This window comes from Engystomops pustulosus, chromosome 5, assembly GCF_040894005.1.
Source record: "Engystomops pustulosus chromosome 5, aEngPut4.maternal, whole genome shotgun sequence".
Classification (NCBI taxonomy): Eukaryota; Metazoa; Chordata; class Amphibia; order Anura; family Leptodactylidae; genus Engystomops; species Engystomops pustulosus.
Genome location: NC_092415.1, coordinates 106,019,968 through 106,036,162, shown reverse-complemented (window position 1 = coordinate 106,036,162; position 16,195 = coordinate 106,019,968). Strand labels below are relative to the sequence as shown.

The window sequence follows — 16,195 nt, the reverse complement described above, 5'->3', positions numbered from 1 at the left end:
GTGTTTGTTTTATCCATAAGGCCTTTTTAATCTTTACTCTTGTGAGTATTACCATTAAAACAATTTTAACGATCAAAAAAGTACTGCACCATCGTTTTTTTCCTTTCTCTTCCCAAATCGAATAGTAATTAGAAGAAGGAACAAAGAAAGTGGAACGAGTAGTGGAGGAACAAGTTCCGGGTGGGAACAATTAGGAGTAGCACAGAAGCTACGAGCTACCTTGAGAATCCCCAGGAGGGACGCCGTGCCGAGCTACCGTACCCTGTATGAGGATTTTTCAGGCCCTAGGCATGCAACGCTGAGGACATTGGGTATGGACTAAGGACTGTCCCCGTGAGTACCAAAAATCTCTGGTTGGAAAGGTACTGCATCTTTTTTTCCTAAATGTGGAGTGGATGAACATAGAGGCGGAGGATTAATCAATTTTGTACTAACATTCTCAGTTACATACAGCCAGGTCCTGCCAGGAGGCGGAACCCGGCACAGAGAGGAGCCGGAAGCCTCGGGTCACTCGGCGCAACCCGGGGCTGAGGCAGGAGGGATCGGATCCCCCGGTAAGCACACCGGGGGGGTCTGATCCACGGCATGGACACTTACACGCCGCGGTCATGCTTGACCGCGGCGTGTAAGGGGTTAAACACCCGGGATCAGAGATTTTCCGATCCCGGGTGTTAGTGCCGGGTCTGGGCTGTGATATCACAGCCCGACACCGGCACATGCAGGACCCGATGTCCAGAAATCTTCTTCTGACGCGCTGCTGTAGAAAGGCGTCGCGTCAAAAGAAGTACCCTTAATGACCGCCGTAAAAAGCCGATACGGCGGTCATTAAGGGGTCAAAAACCATCATTAAAAAGCATTGCTTTCCATGGCTGCAGTGTATCAAAAATAAGTTTGTAAACTTGTCCTGTATGAGTCCTGTAAAATAAATTTTACTTCCATTGCCCTGCCTCCTTAATCACGATTCGGTCATCTCACCTCTTTTTAAAATGTATACAGGCTTTGTATTTTACAGTCCACAATTTTATGCCTCAAGATATTTTAAAACTAAACTAAAATAAAGGATCATATTTAATTTATGAGTGCTGGATCTTCTACTCAACTTTTCCATTTACTGGCTTTTTCCAACACAGCCTTCAACCATGGATCCTTGGCACCGTTCACATGGACAAGGGAAAACATTTGCAGTTGAAAAAAATATTCTTAATGTGAGCTATTGTACCTTTTTTCTTTTCAACACTTGTTCCTGATTGAAAGGCCATGATATTCTGCTGTATGGAGAGCTCTGTTACATTATGACTTAGAGTCATGTGATCAGGATAAGCTCTTCTGAGGTCCTGTAACATTTGCAACATCTATCTCATGTACAGTGCCTACAAGTAGTATTCAACCCCCTGCAGATTTAGCAGGTTTGATAAGAAGCAAATAAGTTAGAGCCTTCAAACTTCAAACAAGAGAAGGATTTATTAACAGATGCATAAATCTTATAAACCAAAAAGTTATGTTGCTCTGTTAAATTTTAATAAATTTTAAACATAAAAGTATGGGTCAATTATTATTCAACCCCTCAAACCACCAGAATTCTGTTTGGTTCCCCTAGTATTAAGAAGTAGTTCAGGCACAAAGAACAGTGAGCTTCACATGTTTGGATTAATTATCTGTTTTTCCAGCCTTTTCTGACTATTTAAGACCCTCCCCAAACTTGTGAACAGCACTCATACATGGTCAACATGGGAAAGACAAAGGAGCATTCCAAGGCCATTAGAGACAAGATCGTGGAGGGTCACAAGGCTGGCAAGGGGTACAAAACCCTTTCCAAGGAGTTGGGCCTACCTGTCTCCACTGTTGGGAGCATCATGCGGAAGTGGAAGGCTTATGGAACTACTGTTAGCCTTCCACGGCCTGGACAGCCTTTGAAAGTTTCCTCCGGTGCTGAGGCCAGGCTTGTCCGAAGAGTCAAGGCTAACCCAAGGACAACAAGGAAGGAGCTCCGGGAAGATCTCATGGCAGTGGGGACATTGGTTTTAGTCAATACCATATTTAACGTACTCCACCGCAATGGTCTCCGTTCCAGACGAGCACGTAAGGTACCTTTACTTTCAAAGCGTCATTAGGCTCGTTTACAGTTTGCTCATGAGCACTTGAAGGACTCTGAGACAGACTGGTTCAAGGTTCTCTGGTCTGATGAGACCGAGATCTAGATCTTTGGTGCCAACCGCACATGTGACGTTTGGAGACTGGATGGCACTGCATACGACCCCAAGAATACCATCCCTACAGTCAAGCATGGTGGTGGCAGCATCATGCTGTGGGGCTGCTTCTCAGCCAAGGGGCCTGGCCATCTGGACCGCATCCATGGGAAGATGGATAGCAAGGCCTACTTGGAGAACCTCCGCTCCTCCATCAAGGATCTTACGATGAGTCGTCATTTCATCTTCCAACAAGACAACGACCCAAAGCACACAGCCAAGAAAACCAAGGCCTGGTTCAAGAGGGAAAAAAATCGAGGTGTTGCAGTGGCCTAGTCAGTTTCCTGGCCTTAACCCAATTGAAAACTTGTGGAAGGAGCTCAAGATTAAAGTCCACATGTGACACCCAAAGAACCCAGATAACTTGGAGAAGATCTGCATGGAGGAGTGGGCCAAGATAACTCCAGAGACCTGCGCCGGCCTGATCAGGTCTTATAAAAGACGATTATTAGCTGTAATTGCAAACAAGGGTTATTCCACAAAATATTAAACCTAGGGGTTGAATAATAATTGACCCCTACTTTTATGTTTAAAATTTATTAAAATTTAACTAAGCAACATAACTTTTTGGTTTGTAAGATTTATGCATCTGTTAATAAATCCTGTTCTTGTTTGAAGTTTGAAGGCTCTAACTTATTTGCTTCTTATCAAACCTGCTAAATCTGCTGGGGGTTGAATACTACTTGTAGGCACTGTATGTATCTGATCACATGAAATTAAAGCATGCCTCCATGGAGGATGGGGAGAAGTAGAAATCCAAGAAGGATGGAGAAGAGTAGAAGTCCATGGAGGCTGCTGTGATTTCATGTGATGAGATATATGTGTGGTGTACAGTTTGCTAATTTCAGTGAAGATCCACATGGAATTGTCCCATTCTGGTAGGTGCCGCTGCACTCAGTGAATTGATCGGACTCTTATATCCATAAAATAATTTTAATATAAAGGTAAAACACAACACGTTTCGGCTCCGGGCTGGAGCCTTCGTCAGGTGAAAAGTTACATACAATTCTAATATTTCACCTGACGAAGGCTCCAGCCGGAGCCGAAACGCGTTGTGTTTTACCTTTATATTAAAATTATTTTATGGATACAAGAGTCCGATCCATTCACTGAGTGCAGCAGTGCCTACCAGAAGGGGACAATACCTCGTGGACCTTCACTACACCGCCAAGTCCGTCACCGCTAGATGTTCAGACCGAAGTCCCGTCAGCAGCAGCTCCTCTTCTTCAATTAATTTATGACATGCTCTATTTCCTACTAGACAAGGTGAGAGTCACTCTTTCATTTATATCTCCCTCCCAGTAGATTGCACTTGAATCTCTTGTGCTTTTATCTCCTCTCTTTTATTGGCACATCAATGCACCCAACGTTAGCCCTTAGTTTGCAAATTTCAGGAGGCTAAAGAGCCTGTGATGATGTCACCCTGCTCACATGACATGCTAAGAAGAGACACAATAGCGAGGAGTAGATGGGAGGGGCTGACCAAGCAGAACAAGCCTTCTCTGATATCAGGGAATATAAAATAAAATACATTTATGTGGATGTAAGGGAAACTATTTTTCGCTAAAAGAACGGTGTAGGTTAGTTAATAGGGCTCTATAAGAACCTGTCACTTGTATAGGAGAAAATGTGGTGAAAAGTTCTCTTTAAGGATGCAGCTATTTTGCATTTTCCTGGAACGGGCAATTTTCTTCAAATATGACATGTTTCACTATAAGCGGATATAACTTTGGAACGCTTTAACATATTCAGGTTTTTTTGAGAATGATTTCTTGTGACAAATTGTATACTTCATGCTAGTTCAAAACTTTGGGTGGAATGTTGCATTTATTTATGAAAAATCAGATGGGCAAAAATTTGTAAAAATTCTCGATTTTTTCAATTCCAAAATTTTTTGACACATAGTCATAACACCAAAATAACTTGATAACTAACATTTACCGAATGTCTGCTTTATGTTAACATGTTTTTTTTTTGTATGCTCTCATTTTTGTAGGATGTTATAAGAACTTAAGGTGCGATTTTTCTCATTTTCATAAAACACACAAAATCACAACACAACACAAAAACTTTAAGTCGTTATAACTTCGGAACCCTTTAACATATCCAAGTGATTTTGTACGTCATGTTAGTTGAAAAATTTTGGTGGTATGTTTTGCGTTTCTTTATGAAAAAATGGATATTTGGTGAAAATTTGGAAAAGTTCTTGATTTTCTAAATTTAAAATGTTCTCATTTTTCCGTACATAATTATAACAGCAAAAAAACTTGATAACTAACATGAAGCGAAGGTCTGCTTAAGTCTCTATGGTTTTTTTTTGCATCCTCTCATTTTTGTAAGATGTTATGGGACTTTGAACTTTAGGGGCGATTTTTCACATTTTAATAAAAAACACAAAATTATGCTATTGAGGGACCTGCTCAGGTTTCAATTCACTTCAAGAGGCCTAAATAAAAATAAAACCCCATAAAAGTAAAACCCCCATTATAGAATCTACACACCTTAAAGTATGTAAAACAACTTTCATGAAGTTTGTTAACCCTTTAATTGTTTTACAGGATATATAACAAAATTGTGTGCAATTTTGAAATTTTTCATTTTTTTGGCTAAATTAATGTGTTTTTTTAAAAAAAATGTACAAATTTTCAGTGGGTAAAATAACAAAACGATACACAAACTTTGATACCCAATCTCTCCTGAGTGTCCCAATACCCCATATGTGGTGGTAACCTGCTGTATGGGCACACGCCAGGGCATTGAGGGGGAGCTGTGCCATTCAGAGCAGATTCTGTATTGTCTCTTTATAAGGCCTATACAATCTTTATTTTGTTGGCAATTTGGAAAAATAAGGGATTATTTTTAGCGACATTAGATGAACTTTACAAATACTTTATTTTAGTTGGTCATTAGCTTATTGATGAGATTTTATTAACTCTTAAATGTATGTAGGGAGAGAAAATCGTAAATTCTAGTTTCTTTTCTTCTTGTCTTTCTTGGGGGCCGTACACCGTATCATAAAAATTACATATTATCTTAATTCTATGGATCACTACGATTACGGTGATACTTCATTTATATAGTGTTTTATATATTTTTACAATTTTACTGAAGAGAACATATTATAGACAAAATCTCATTTATTTTTGAATCGCCTTGTTTTCGGAGACTTGTCAACTTTTATATATTTGGTTGAAAAAGCTGGTATAGAGCTTATTTTTTACCTATCGAGTTGTCCTTTTTTTAAGTGGTACCATTTTGACGCACATAACTTTTTAAATCACTTTTTGGAACATTTTTGTGAATGGATTTTATGACAAATTTACATTTTTGGAAAGTTTTTCGGGTTTTGTTTTTACAGCCTTCAACAAGCGGATCCAATAATGTTAATGATTTATTGTGCAGATTGTTACGGACGCGGCAATACCAAATATGTGGGTTTTTTTCATGATTTAGTGTTTTTTGTACTTTTTTAGGTATGTAAAGGGAATGTTGGTGTTTAGGGGACTTTCACTTTATTTGATGAATTCTTTTTACTATCCAGGGAGCTGGAGCCGGAACATCAATGGCTAGAAAAGGACCTGCCAGGGGAAGGGGGCGTTGGATGGTGGGTACACATTTTTTTTTCTTATAGGCTAGGCATCGGTGAGGGGCTCTATACTTGGGACAGGGGATTACAGGCTGTATACTAGGGTCAGGGGGCTGCAGGCTGTATACTGGGGGACATGGGGCTGCAGGCTGCATACTAGGGACAGTAGGCTGCAGGCTGTATAGTAGGGTCAGGGGGCTGCAGGCTGCATACTAGGGATACCGCGCGGCAGGCTGTATACGGGGGACAGGGGGCTGCAGGCTGTATACTGGGGGGCAGGGGCTGCAGGCTGTATACTGGGGGTCAGAGGCTGCAGGCTATATACTGGGGACAAGGGGCTTCTGGCTATATACTGGGGGGCATGCACTGGCTGGCTGTATAGTGGGGACAGGCTGGGACCAATGCATTTCCTACCATCGGCTTATACTCGAGTCAGTATTTTTATTTTTTTGGTTAAAATTAGGTACCTCGGCTTATACTTGGGTCAGCTTATACTTGAGTATATACGGTATATATTTTTTTATACTTTTACAATTTTATAGAATAAAAACCAACAATAGAAAAAATCTCATTTGTTTTACGAATGCCATCTTTTCAGGGGCATAAGGTCAGTATTTTTTGGTTGAAAGAGCTAGTTTAGGGTTTATTTCATATGAGATGAGTTGTTGTTTTCAGTGTTACCACATAACTTTTTTCGATCACTTTTTGGAACATTTTTGTGAAGGAATTTTCATGAAAAATTTACAGTTTTGGGAATTTTTTTTGTTTATTTTACAGTATTCAGCTAGCAAGTCCAATAATGTTTCTGATTTAGTGCAGATTACTACGGACATGGCAATACCAAATATGTGAGTTTCTTTCTGATTTTGTTTATTTTGTACTTTATTATATATGTATAGGGAATGCTGGAGTTTAGGGGATTATTCCTTTATTTAATTCATTGATTTTATTAAAACAAACTTTATTAATTGTTTAAACTTCTTTTCTTACAGATTGGCTTGAACAAGTGATCCTCTGGCCGCTTGCAAAATAATCACCAGGTCATATGTACCCTGAAATGGTACTACTGAAATTGCAACCACTCTCCTAAAACACTAAGCTACCATATGGGTACATTGACCAAAAAATAAGTTACGTCTGCAGAAAAACAAATACATTATTTATTTGTAAAAACTTTTCTTAATCCATAATAAACTCGTCACCATTATCATATTGCAAGGGCAGACTTGCTGTTTTCCCATCCTACCACAAATTGGATGATTAAAGCTACTTAACAATTGTTATACAACACCAAAAAATGTAAAATACAGCTCCACCAGAAACAAAAATGTAACTGCATGGTTACACGGTATAAATAATCCCATATATTTGAAAACATTGAGTAATACCCAGTGTGAGGGAATAGAATCCATTTTCTATTGTGTTTTACCTCTATGTGCCTTTTTCTTTGGCTCTATTGATAGAAAAGACCCCTATGCTTAGTACCATCCCCCCGTGTACACAGATCATTTTACACTGATACCTCCTGTTGAAGGCTATTGGAACGTGGACATGCTCAGTAGGTTCCTTTGTCCCCAGAACCTATAAACTGTCTGCTACCTAAATAAATTGGAATTCTCTCAAACGTGTGAAGGTCTGAGTGAGTGGTCACCGAGCAGCTTGTACTATACAATAATTTGGACCCACACATCACATCAGAGATGGGGATATTTCCCTAACACCAGTTCTATTATACTGTAAATTGAGAACATAATAACTACTAAAATATATATAGTATATATTACTACTGGTTGCAGAAGACTAGTTTCAAAAATATAAAAAAAAACCTGCTGTGCCACTCAAATAAATGTGGCTCCATGTCCTCATTAGATAAAGGTACGTTAAAGATTGGAGCACCCGTATAGTAACATTGAGGCCTACAGGCATCTAGTAAGAAAAGTCCACCTAGGATTGTATTAACACAATGAAGCAAGATAAGGCTAATGGTGCTTCAAAGTGAATAAACCTCACCCTGACTTTCGGACTGCATGTGTAGTCACATCAGCATCTCTCTTCTTCAGCTGTCATAAATCAGTGTGTTTCTAGGCAAGTGGAGGTCACAGCTAACATCTTCTATAACATTTAAGACTCCAATCAGTTTATAATGAATTGTAATTTAATGCTATACAGTTAGGTACTGATCATGTCCACAGACACATCTAGAAGGCTCAGTACATGTGACAACTGTGATACCAAAAGCTATAAGGATATATAGTAGCTGTATCAGCATTCAACCTGATAACAATTCAACTCATTGAGAGCAAATACAGATCATAAATTAAAGAGAGACTGAGCAATGTTTTCAAGGAAACCTCTTCTCTTCCAGGATTGTTCCACCATCTGTATTATCTGATGTTACAGATAAAATTTATGACATGATATGCCTAGATTATCTAAACTAAGACTCTAAGAAACCAAACCAAAATCCAAATGCTTTTAATGGACATGGAAGAAAACAAGGAAGATCACACAAATCCAGCACTGTTGTAGTGAATAGCCTCCTATACTCTATAGAAAATATTCTCAAACCTCTTTACTGATGCTTTGATTGAACATTCGCTTTGATATGCTGCTTACAATGAAGTAAAAGCATAATAATTACACTTTTTCCCTGCTCCACAAACACCTTATTTTGTTTAATTATAACAGTGAAAGAAAACATTACAAACAGCAGGACATGAAAGACTGTACTGTAAGGGATGGAATCGACTATGTCATTTTATGGCCGCCATAGCTGCCATAGCTAAATAGTAAACCTCTAATTTTCTCCATACAACCCATTAGGCGCCTTATAGTAGGACAGGTGACAATTCAACTGTTAAACAATGATTCAATTGGTGAAAAGGTATTGTAGTCTATTGTATTATAATAGCCTGTGTGAATCCAAATTTCTAGTTTTGGTGAGGACATGACACATTTGATACCAAGCCAGAAAAAAAAGAAAGTGGCTTTTCTTTCATCATCTTGTAGCAGCAGCCATTCTGGCTCCAATCGAGTACAGTGATCACACTGATGTTATTCAAACATATCATAATGGCTATATGATAGGAACACCCAGGCTAGAAGATAAAGGAAGACCATGTACACATTTGAACACTTGCATTACACACATTATGCTTCTGTCATATTTAGATGATGTGACAAAAGGCTTAATGCAAAACATGTTGAACAGAATAGTAAAATACCACTTATAAGGAGACTTCATGGAAGTAGTGGTAGGATTTAACACAGGTCCATTATGTTAAGATAAAGACTAGAATCTACCATTACATGAAATCCAGGTCTTCAATTCCAGAGAGATGTGAATTAGTTAAATGATGTAAAGAATTCATCTTAGCTGTATAGGAGCAAATTTAGACTGTTGCTATAGCTACCAATGCTACAGAACCTGCAATAGCAGGTTACAGCTCACTGTTAATCTATCAAGATACAATACATGAAACATAATATACAGCAGCAAAGAGAAATTTCCAGCTTTCTCATCCCTTCCCAAATTAGGCCAAGTAAAGCCCTCTACTTGTAGTGAAGCTTTGAATATTGTTACAATAATGCACTTTGAAATATTCAAAATAGATACATGTATATTATATATTACTTGTTAAGAACTGAGGTTGGAAGACTTTAATTTTAGAGAGGCAGGTGTCCAGTCTTGGCTACTAATTTTTTATATATTTGTAATACAATGGGGCTCTTTTATCATACATCTATCAGCTGAGCCCACAAGTGTATGATGTTCCTTCTACCCCCCGGCATCTGCCCGACTTATCAAGATGCTCTGGCCTCTTGATAAATGTTCTTAGCAGAAATGTGTTGTGTTAAGTATATAATAAAATATTGAATAATGCTTCTGATTGTCAGTCATGTAATATATCTGTCCGAATTGCATCTTGTATATTTCTCGCCATACTTTCTTAAACTCCTATGCTGGGTAGATTGCTAATCACTGATGGCTCACAGATAATTCTCTATCCTGTGCATCGCCACATATCTATCTACATTCATAAGGTGAGAACTAAATACTGGATATTTTCATCTTCACCATTTCCCCACCACTTGAATCTGTGCTTGTTTTTCATTCCCTGTGTTCCTTCTCCTGTCTTACTCGCTCACTCTCTTTCGGAAGGGAGCGCTCCATTCCCAGAGCTCATCATCTTTCGCCTTTAGTTTTTGTACATTTGAAACTATATTCAGGAAATGATTTCAAACAGATTTCACAGATTAATAAAATGAACACTCTTTTTTTCTCAGCTTTTTTTCTATACATTTCATATATTGGCTGTTGTCAGGAGCCGCTATTTCTCATGTAGAATTATTATTTCCTTCCAGGTTATTATTAAAGTGTATTTATAAAGGTGACGTGCTGATCCATTCTCTGTTATTGTGTCCCAAACTGACACTGAACACCTGGAAACTGCTGATAAATTATAGGAAACCTCACCACACGAACCATTCAAGCCCACAAATAGTACCTTCTTCTGTAATATGTATTTCTGTATTTCTATATTTTAGAATATTTCTAGGTTGCAGCATGAATGAAAAATCATCTTTTATTCTTTTGTACAATGCAGTTAAGCATTCAGGTAACCCCACCTCCTGCAGTCAGGTAACCCTGCCTTCTGCAGTCAGCTTGCTCTGCCCACTCAATGAATTTGGTATCCCAGACCTGCCCTCTAATTGTGATTTCATTCTATAGCGAATGGAGACGAGGTTATCTGACTGCCAGAGGTGGGGTTACCTGACTGCATCATACAAAAAGAATAAAAGATGATTTTTCTTATGCTTCAAACTAGAAATATGCTAAAAAGTCCTCCAGGTCTTCTCCACAGAAGCAGGTACTTTGTGTGAGCTTGGGGGGTGAGAGGAGTTAGTGCGGTGACAGGCTCCTTTTGGGCTGCCAGCTCCTTTTGTAAAGTTCAGACGTGGTAATAAGGTTCCAAGCCTAGAAACATAGAAATGTGCCAGACTGATGTTGGGGCAATGTTATATATATATATATATATATATATATATATATATATATATATATATATATATAACATATATATATATATATATATATATATATATATAACATATATATATATATATATATATATATATATAACATATATATAAGTAAATATATATATATATATATATATAACTATAATACTTATGCTATACTGCATATTACTGCTCTATCTGATAAATATGTCCCAAAGTACATATATTCAAATATATTGCATATATTAAACTGAATACTACAGATCCCTCTGAACATGGTCATTAAACTTTTCTCTAATTACTTGTATTCCAAATAAAAGTGCTTCTCAAAGCCAGTACAATACAGGCTTCATATTCTTGGAATTGGAAAGCCTGCATCATTTTACCTAGTGTAAAATACTTAATTGTGTATAGAAGTAGCATTCCATTACTTGCCCCTGTAAAATGTATTTTGGGACTCCAAGCACTTTCTAAATATGTTGCAGCACACTGACTTTGCCCCTGGAGAAGCCAATTGTATACAGAACCCAGGGTTGGGCTGAGTATGCTAGCTGTGCAATGCTTTATTCAAAGAGCCTCTTATATATATACCTGGTGAGTGTAATAAACTTTTAATAGGACATTTTCCCTATGACCTGCGCCATGTGGCTTTTGATCCTCTAATATCCAGGCTGTTACAGCTTATCGTGTAAAAAATTAGCTGGAGCGAGAAGGGAGCACAAAAATCCATTAAGCATCTGAAAGGCCTAACACAAATGTTAGTTTTGAATACTATTTTCCTGTGAATCTTTATATCAGACCAGGAGAATTACATGTAGTTTTAAAGAGAAGGTGTTATAGCCTACAGTATGATTTTCACGTTGTTCACTATTTTGAAGATCTGAGTGAAATGAATCTTAAAACCTTGATGACCTTTGGTATGTTTGGAGTGGAGTAAGGAACCAATACAAATTTTTATAACCTTGTAGACATATATTCATAGTTAATGCAGTGTTAGATGTAAGCACAGTTATAAGATAGAATAACAGCTACACTGTATGTTCAACATCATGATGACAGCTAGTTACCTTCATATGCAAATAAATAATTTAAGTCCTTTTGTCCACACTCTCTTCAAACACAAATTGGTCATAATTTATGCACTGCGTTCGGCCTTGGTGTATAATAGCACTGACGCATAATTTTACATTGTGTCCGTTCTTTTGTTATACACATGGACAATGATGCAGCTGCCAGCCACATTTGTCTTGTTTGAACATTAATTGTGTACTTTATTTTCTGCAACGTGTTTTGTGTTATTACATTCTTGTAGCGTTCTTGGTGCTTTGAAATTGTGGCATTTACTCGCTATTTGAAGTGAAATGTATTTCTAAGATGATTTCAGTATTTTCTTTTTATAGAACATTATGTTACATTGATGCATGTAGTATGGAAAGCCAACAATCATTAGAAAAGTTTTATATGCCGATCTAAATCTTATGTATATTACATGGTTGTATGTTTCTGAATACATGACATTAGAAGCTTTTCAAGACAACAATGTTTTGAGTTATTGCATTTAAAAGTAATAGTGTATACTATATGTTGTTTTGTGTAGTCATCTAGTTATGTTTTGGAGGGTTTTACTAGAATGCTGTGGTAATGTTTATTGATTTCATAAAAAAAGCCCAAAATTGTGCTAAGGTAAAACCATTTGTTGAATTATTTATACTTATTTACAACCAAGACCATGCCTGTTTAGCATGGCCCTTTTTTTCTTCTATTCTTAGAGATCCCACATTTTCAGTCAAAAGCATTTATTAAGGGGACATATTCTTAGACATAGTTTCGAACAAACCGTAGGATAATGATATAAATCCAATAATACAAAGAGAACACTTTCTTAATTCCTAGATAATTTATAAGTGTATCAGTTTCAGGGATTTCAACCTAAACCGATTTCTCATACCTTCAATGCTAGTTTTCAAGACATTAAAAATTTGGCATTGAAATAGCAACTTTTTGATGCTTTTGTGTCACTTTTTAAGAAGGTAAGCAGAGTGGGGAACAAAATGGGCCATGAAGGAGACCCCTTGGTCAGCCATATTTATTGTAAACAGGACCGGCATATATTTCAAATCTGGCATGGGTGTACTCCACCAGAATTATTAGGAGGCTAGCACCTCTTAATAATCCCAGCTTGTCCCATGGCAGCATAAAGCTTTGGTCTTAATACATCTGGCCCATAGTCTTAATGATTAGGCAGGCTCCCAGAAACAGTCTTTGATGCTCTGCTGTCTAAGGGGTGATGGTAATAAATTAAGATGCAGGAATATTTCAAATGATGCAAAGATTCCAGACTGATGTATTTTATTCTTACAGATACAGGCCAGATCTGCTCTCACATAACAAAGTAAGAAAAAGATAAGAATCAGTATACACTAGCTACTGAAGACAGAGTGTGGCTTTAATTATTACTTAGCTAAAATTTAGATTGGGATACCCTATATGAAAGCTACATCAAGTGATCCTGTGGTAAGCAACAGTGTCATTAAGAACATATCAAGACTCATAGGCTGCAGAGATACAGTCTCCCACCCCATGCACCATGACTACATGGTTTCATATTGACTGAATAATATACTTGCTGGCTACCTCTTTATTTTTACATCTATATAGTTTTATAATTTTTATGCTTTTATTTTTTCAGCTCATGTAAGGAGTTTTGTTAAACATTTTGGTGTTTAGTTTTTCAGCATTTTAAACACCCAATTGTTAAATGATTACTGTTTACTATTACTTTTAAAAGTTGCAATTCATAAATCTGGCCTTAAATGGCATCACACTAGACAACAGAATGTTAATTCTTAGTGTTTCTATGTTCAATGGGTGTGAATCAGTCTGTGTGACATTTTTTTTACTTTAAAATGGTGTGAAAAACACAACTGAGCAAATTTTTGAGCCATTTTACCACCAAAAAATAAATTACAAATGTTCCACATCCATTTTATTAGTGACACAGATGCACATATGCTATTATGCAAATGATATTTCTTAGTTTGAGTAAATGATTTTTTTTTCCTCAAATTTAAATGGCTATAAAACTAAGCAGATTCATTAGACAATGGAAAAGTCATAGTTTCATCCTGAAACCTTTACTTAGTGCATCACTGTTTGCAAATAACATTTATGGTATGTTTCCAGGTGAATCTAGCATGGTAATGTCATCAACACATATGTTCTTAGCTTTTATTGCACTGATCACTTTAACAAGCCATGCAACATTGTGACCACTACCTGATCATTCCAGATTTCTATCACCTAAAGTACAAATGCATTCCCACTGAATGACTGCAGACATACATCACCAAACTCTTAGTTGAACTAAGAATAACTTTTCTATGCTGAAATTCAAATTTTCATTTACTATGGTACAAAGAGGCAAATGAAGAAGATACATCTTGAAAGAAAAATTCCCACTAAATGTATTCCACTGTCATGTCTAAAATATGCATGTTTAAAAGAATGTATAAGATTACACACACACACACACAAGAATTTTACTCTCAACTCCTATTGAAATGTACCCAGTGTCAGTTTTATGAGATTTATTCAGAATTACATCTTAATATTTCAACACTATCCCAAAAATGGCAGTTGTCATGGAAACATAACTGCCATAAAAACTGCAATTACTTATCTGCATCCTCACAGAAAATACAATTCTCCCAAATGAAAAAAAATGTAGGCTTATTTTGTTACTTGCAATGACAGGATGAATACAAACAAAGCATCCCCAGCATTAAAGGGAATCTACCTACTTCCAACTCACTTATAAGTACAATCAACATTGTGTAGGGCACACTCTTTCTAAGCATGCATTTTATGTTTGACAGTGATTTGTTCAGTTTTATTATTTATGCAAATTAGGTTCTCTGTGCACTGAGGTCAATGTAACACATCGATCCAATGTACCACAATGATCGGCAATGCCTTATAGTAAAAGGTGCAGAAAGAAGAAAGTCATTGTACTAGCAGACATAGATGTAACCTGGTGCACCAAGAAGGTAATTTGCAGCAAGATAAAAATGGAATTTTCTCTAAGATGACATATCCCAAGGAAACAGGAGAAGTACATGTGGAAAAGTCCCCTATACAATGCTTTTATTTCTTGAGAGGTGATTTATTCCTGTTAAGCATACTACTCTGCATATATACCCATAACATCAGCATGAACAATAATCGAAGCACTGAATAAATCAAAAGCCAAGAACACACAACCTTGAAATTGAATGAACTCATCCCTAAATTATCCATAAGGGGACATACTATGACCCACCCAGAGACAGTTTATATATTATAAACAGATCAAAACAAGACTATTTAAGATTATAACTAGAGATGAGCGAGCACTAAAATGCTCGGGTACTCGTTATTCGAGACAAACTTTTCCCGATGCTCGAGTGCTCGTTTCGAGTAACGAGCCCCATTGAAGTCAATGGGAGACTCGAGCATTTTTCAAGGGGACCAAGGCTCTGCACAGGGAAGCTTGGCCAAACACCTGGGAACCTCAGAAAAGGATGGAAACACCACGGAAATGGACAGGAAACAGCAGGGGCAGCATGCATGGATGCCTCTGAGGCTGCTTAATCGCACCATTATGCCAAAATTATGGGCAACAGCATGGCCATGACAGAGTGACCGAATGAGGTTAGATAGCATCTAAAACATCCAATAATTGACCCTGACACTATAGGGGACGGCATGCAGAGGCAGCGGCAGCAGCGGCAGGCTAGAGAGTGGCATGGCAACATACCCTAAATGGACTCAGGCTTCAAACCAATGGGTGGCAGAGAGGAACCAAAGGAGGTGAGCAAGAAGCGCTCAAATAATATCGGTACATGATAAAAGTTTGCCAGTATATTTTGTGGATTACACAGCAGGGTGGCGACAAAGTTAACATGGAAGCCATGAAAACAATCCAAAATTCTGCCTGACACAGCTCGTTTGATAAGGGGACCATGTATGGAGGCAGTGAACTAGTAGTAGATTAAAGGTGCTGCAGTTAAAACTATGTTAGTTGGATCTTGGCATGGAGCTGGCGCTCCGCTGCCAGGCGAGCTTTTGCCAATCCAAGCCCCTGTCTCTAGGCTACTCCCCAAACAGCACTTCTAAGAACCTTTTGTATAAGATCAAGTGTAGTAGCGTTCTTATAAGTTTGGGATATGGCGGGTGAGGGGAATGTAAACATCTGCGCAAGAAGCGCTGAAATAATATCCGTAAATGAAAAAAGTTTTCCAGTATATTTTGTGGCTTACAAAGCACGGTGGCGACAAAGTTAACAAGTTTGATGCGGAATGCC

At 37.7% G+C, this 16,195-nt stretch overlaps 1 protein-coding gene and 1 long non-coding RNA gene across 4 annotated transcripts in view; one reads left to right on the top strand and one right to left on the bottom strand.

Annotated features, from left to right (window-relative positions):
* Positions 1 to 8,773, top strand: part of LOC140134098 (uncharacterized) — a 38,337-nt gene extending 29,564 nt beyond the window's left edge. Inside the window, exons 3-5 of the long non-coding RNA XR_011856089.1 lie at positions 5,788 to 5,850; positions 6,610 to 6,680; positions 6,825 to 8,773. This is a non-coding gene — a long non-coding RNA (uncharacterized lncRNA). The remainder of the gene's footprint in view (positions 1 to 5,787; positions 5,851 to 6,609; positions 6,681 to 6,824) is intronic.
* GABBR2 (gamma-aminobutyric acid type B receptor subunit 2) overlaps positions 1 to 16,195 on the bottom strand; it is a 553,394-nt gene that overhangs the window by 501,714 nt on the left and 35,485 nt on the right. The gene's annotated exons all lie outside the window — the stretch shown is intronic.